The sequence below is a fragment of the Bombina bombina genome, chromosome 9 (genome assembly GCF_027579735.1).
Source record: "Bombina bombina isolate aBomBom1 chromosome 9, aBomBom1.pri, whole genome shotgun sequence".
NCBI classification, from domain to species: Eukaryota; Metazoa; Chordata; class Amphibia; order Anura; family Bombinatoridae; genus Bombina; species Bombina bombina.
Window position 1 is genome coordinate 155,598,852 of NC_069507.1, and position 6,000 is coordinate 155,604,851.

A 6,000-nucleotide genomic window follows, 5' to 3' on the forward strand; every position below is an offset into this window, starting at 1 on the left:
AAATTAGAAACCTCAAAAGATTGTAATTTAAATGCCTTTAAGACACTATTATGAATTCTGTATTATAAAGAAACTTGTTATTTGTAAATATATTATCAATAAATTGTGCATTTTTATTAAAACATTTGCATGTTAGGGAGTGCTATAGACTTTCTCACTTGATGGACATGTCGATCTTGGAAATAGATGTCCACCAAAAAGTTTTTAGTTTCATTGGAAGTGCTAAGTTCTTTGTTTTCTAATAATATCAAACATTATTTTCTCATAAGTTAGAAATTCCAAATAGGTTATTCTATTAGATTCCCTAAAAATGGGAACTACCCACAAAAATGTTTGTGAATTAAGTCTATACTAAGAAATTACAAAATTCAGTACAGAGTTTTAAAAATTCTTAGAGAATCTAGGAGCCTTATCTTTTACCCATAAGAAATTTGATGAATACACCACAATGCAGAAATACTTTTAAAAGATATATGGATAAACAAGTTGCATTACTTTTATTTCTTGTGACTTTTTACTCACTGTATTGTTATTATTAAAGTTTATGTATTATCTCATTTAAATCAATAATAAATCACATTTAAAAAAATAAAAAATAATAAAAGAAAACTATTTAAAAAAGATAGATTCAATTACTCTTAGAAGTTTCACCATGATAGCCTCTAATATTTCTATATTTCATTTTTATTTCCAACTTTGACTTGAATATTAAAAATACTGGCCATGTCAGTAAAATACCGGATAGGTGGCAACCTTAAAAATAAAACAAAAAAACATTTACCTAGTGGAATAATCTGAGAGATTAATGATCAATTTTAAAGATCATGAAGAAAATATTTGTAATTAATAAAGCAAAACCTTGAAAACATAATTTCCATTCTTTCGTACTAGCATTACATGGTTATCCCTATATAGTTATGCTCCATATTAACCTTAAATAAGTTTTCCCCAGTGCCAGATTGGGATCCAAACTTGCCCAGACATTTAAAGGCTGTTTACATAAGAATAGTTGGCAGCTGTCCTCAATAAAAATACTGGATAACCAGATGATGAGTTGGGGATGGTAGGCATAACCATGATAAACCCTCAGATCTTACCCATAGCACACAGCCCTGTTTAGTCGGACACCCACACAAGGTCTTAAACTAGACCCCTGTGCCTGAAGCCAACATCAGACTGAAGATTATATTCAAATGAATTGGTAACTCATCAATAAACCAAGCAAATATTAGATCTTAGGCCATATCAAAATTGGCCAGGAGGTTATAGAGAGTCCCATACCCATGTATGATCTTATGGCAAACCAAAATGGCAGTACATCTCTGTTAATAGCCTTGTGCCCACATTACACCCTGGATCAGAACCAGATAGCCTTGCAGCCTTTCTAGGTATTCATTCTCACATCACAACTCAGATTATACCCAAATTGCTCTTAAGCTGTTAGAGAAGATCCATGCCCACATCAGACCTTATAGCAAACCAAAGTGGCCCTACATCACTTATAATAGCCCTGTATTAGTACTATACCCCAGATCAGAGCCAAATGGCCATGCAGGCCTTCTAAAAACCTTATTCTTCCATCAGACCTCAGGTCAGATGAAGTGTCCATGCAACCACATATCCACATTATGGGGCCTATCTATCAAGCTCTGTATAGCCCGTGTTTCTGGCAAGCCTTTAGACTCGCCAGAGACACCAGTTATGAAGCAGCGGTCTAAAGATCGCTGCTCCATAACCTGTCCGCCTGCTCTGAGGATGCAGACAGAGATCACCACAATTCAACCCAATCGAATACGATCGGGTTGATTGACACCCCCCTGCTAGTGGCAGATTGACCGCGATTCTGAAAGGGGCTGCGTTGCACCAGCAGTTCACAAGAGCTGCTGGTGCAATGCTTAATGCCGAGAGCTTATTGCTCTCCGCTATCAGCGAGATCTGTCGGACATGATACGCAATGTTGGATCATGTTCGACAGACCTTTCATAAATAGGCCCCTATACCTCAGATCAGACCCTTTGGCCGTAGTAAATAGGAAGATAGTTTAAATATTGACAGGGCCAGTTAAACTATGGGACCAAGTGGGTCCAACAGACCCAGGCAGCACTTGACAAGGGCCAGCACTTCAGTGACTGAGTCAGTCACTGTCAAACCATACCACTCCTGTCCTCTGTCTCCATGGGAGAAATCACAGACTTGCAGCAGCATAACCTCATTATGCACAAAGGCACAGAATTGCTCAGGGGCGAAATTCAAGGTGGGACAAGTACATCTCTTCCCTTACTTCCTTTGCACTTAGTGTGCATAAGCCTTAGTTGTATGCAGGTATGCAAGGTCAGGTCATGTGCATTGCTATTTCTTCAACAAAGGATATCTAAAGAATGAAGCAAATTAGATAATAGAACTAAATTGGAATGTTGTTTAAAATTGTATTTGAACCATGAAAGAAAAAAATTGGGTTTAGTGTCCCTTTAACTATGTGTTTAGACCCTTTTTATGTGCCAGTTAAACAGATGACGTTATGCAAGCAATAGTATACTAATTAAGGTCCAGATAACGAGTGGCACGTGTGAGCGAAAACGGGTTTATCGCGGTGTTTGCATGCATCGGGTGTAGTGCTAATATTAAAAGTTGAAAGTAAACAGTGATTTACGCTAGAATGATTAACGCGTCCCTGGTTAAATGTTTTGCGAAACAAAAAAGTTGCACAAAACCCATTAAAAAATACATTACAAAATACAGTTACACTCATAATAATAAACACTATCTAATAGAAAATATTATCTACGGGGGAATCCATTATTGCAATCAGAATATTCTAAGTTTGTATTTTTGCGCACATCAGGTTAGCGCAAGAGCAAAAAATGTTTACTTTAAACTTGTAATATGAGCGCTACCCGACGCACGCAAAAAGCTTACTTCTTGCGGGGTTAGCGTGCGAGCAGGAGCGTTAAATACAGCTCCACTTGGAATCTGGCCCTAAATGTTCTAAGACGTTAGAGCATTTTCTTTTTGCACTTTTACGTCCCTTTAACTAGAATTTACTGTTAAACTAGATATTGATGCAGGCTGGTTCAGATAGCAGCTTTTCTTATGGACTGAAATAGCTTTGAAATCAAAGTCATGAAAACATCAGAGCTGCTGTGCAATGTTTTCATTTGAGTATTCTGCTGGATTATAATGGCAGCAATAGATACCAGTACATACTGACAGCAGCTGGTTTCCACTGAAGTCACTTGTCCATACAAAGGTTCTGTATCACTAGCCAGAGGCCGCTGTAAATTCTAACACACACAATAGCAATCTTTGTTAAAATAAGTTGTTTGCAATGACTTGCTAAAGTAGGCATTTTGTTACTTAAAGGAAAATGAAACCAAAACGTTTTATTTTATGATTCCAATAGAACATATTTTGATTTAACAACCTTCTATTTTACTTCTATGATCAATTTTGTTACATTGTCTTGGTATCCTTTATTGAAGGACTACTGGGAAAACAATGAAATTAGGCATATATGTTTAGCCACCAATCAACAGATAGCTCACAGCTACTCAGCCTACATAGGTATGTTTTTTAACAAATGATAACAAGAGAATTTAACAAATTAGATAGCAGAAGTAAAATAGAAAGTTGTTAAAAATTCCATGCTCTATCTGAATCATGAAGAAAACATTTTGGGTTTTTTATGTACCTTTAACATTTTGTATCACCTTGATTGTAATCAAAATGTTTGCTTTTATTTTATAGCAAAATTGTTCCCTTTACCTCTTTCGTATCTTGAACAAATATATTTTCATGCTCACAACTATAGTGCACAGAGACATACAATGAGAGTGACTACTGACTTTAAAAAGGCAGACAGCAAGAAACAGCATTAAAAACACAACTTTATTATGATAACTGCAAAAACTAAACTCCTCACATTCAGTCCTTGGCTAAAGCCTGCCGCTTCCACCTTAAAAACATCTCTAAAATTAGGAACTTCCTTACACAAGACACAACTAAGATTTTACTCCACTCTCTCATTCTTTCCCGCCTTGATTACTGCAACTCTGTCCTCTCTGGTCTCCCCAGCTGCTGCCTAGCTCCTTTACAATCCATAATGAACGCCTCTGCCAGACTCATCTTCCTTACACGTCGCTCTTCATCTACTGCACCTCACTGCCAATCCCTTCACTGGCTTCCTCTTGCCTCCAGGATTAAACACAAAATTCTTACTCTGACATACAAAGCCCTCAACTGCACTGCTCCCCCCTATATCTCAGACCTTGTCTCCAGATACTCTCTCTCTCCCGTCCCCTTCGCTCTGCTCATGACCTCCTCCTTTCCTCCTCTCTTGTTACATCCTCACTTCCCATTTACAGGACTTCTCCAGACTGGCTCCCATCTTGTGGAACTCTCTGCCTCGCTTCACAAGACTCTCCCTTAGTTTTGAAAGCTTCAAGTGCTCCCTAAAGACTCTACTGTTCAGGGATGCATACAACCTACACTAACCTTTCTTTATACCAGTTCCTCTCCTCCATCGCTATCCCCTGAACCCCCTTAGCATGTAAGCCTAAGAGTCCAGCTGTTTGTAGATCCCCTTCTTAAGAGCTGACTACAACAGTGCAACTCTTGGCAGGGCCCTCTACCCATTTGATCCCTATAATTGTTTTGTTGTACTCCCCCTTTGTTTAGCGCTGCGGAATCTGTTGGTGCTCTACAAATAACCGATAATAATAATAATAAACAAACTGAATGGCAGAATCACTGCCAACGTCATCAGATGCGTTTCTTGCAGTTGATACAAGCACTTCCTTAAAGATTACTCAGAGTCAAGGGTTATCTCTTATCTAAAAAAGTTCAGACTTTACTGCAACATGGATTTATAACTTTTTTTAAATGTCTAATACAGATATGGAACTTGAGCAATGTATGAAAATGGGCTTACTGGTCATTGATATTGTATAAGTCTGTAACTGCCTTTACAAGCAGTATTACCAGTAATAACATTAATATTTCTTTATAAAATATGTCCAACAATAATGCCCATTTCCACAATCCCCTTGGTTATTTTAATCTAGCCACAATGGAATAAAAATTGTATTGTGATCTTGTTTTGATATTTACATTAAATAATTCAGAATGTAAGTCATTACTAGTGGGGTAGTATTGTCAATTCAAAGAAGGCTAAACTAATCCAAAGCCCTCAGGAACCCTTTAACAGCTTCTAACACAGAAACATACTCACATGGATATAAAGTACTTACATTTTGTCAGACACCACAGTGCTGCAAGATTAGACTGAAATCACATCACTGTACCAGCATGAACTCTCTTTAGATGACTTGACAAACTTCTGTAGAAGATTGTTTACTTTTTTTTATTTTTTTATTGATTTTTCAAAGAACATAATGTACAATAATCTGATAGAAGGGCTAATTTGGCAGCCCACAATACAAAAACTCAGAACAAAAAAAGACAGAGACCAACCTGTATACATAATTGAAAGACAATAGAAATTAAAAATCAGTTACATCATAAAATATATATGATTAACCATGATTATAAAAATCTTATAACATATTTTAACTTACATTTTTGCTACTTTCTAGCTAGGTTGTTTTTTTCCATGTATCATTTATTTCCATGGTATATAATCCTATCTTACTTAGTTACTTTCCCATGCCTCCTTCCTCGCCTCATCATATTACCTATCAGTCCTTATTTACCAAGTACAGATATCTTATTTACATAAGCCGTTCTAGTATAGCTTAGAATTCCAACCCAAAATTTGGAAAATGGCCTGCATGAATATTTTGTAGAGTCAGAATTTCTAAAGGGTCTTATTAATTGGACTTGTATATTTTCCGGAAGTGATTGAATAACTGGTATCTTCTTATTAAGGAAGTGCTTTAATTGCAAATTGGTGGGGTATTGTAGGGAATATTGTTCCATTGTATACTGTGATAGTAACGCCTTTTTAAATTCAACACATTTCGGGGTTTTAGATGTTTTCCATTT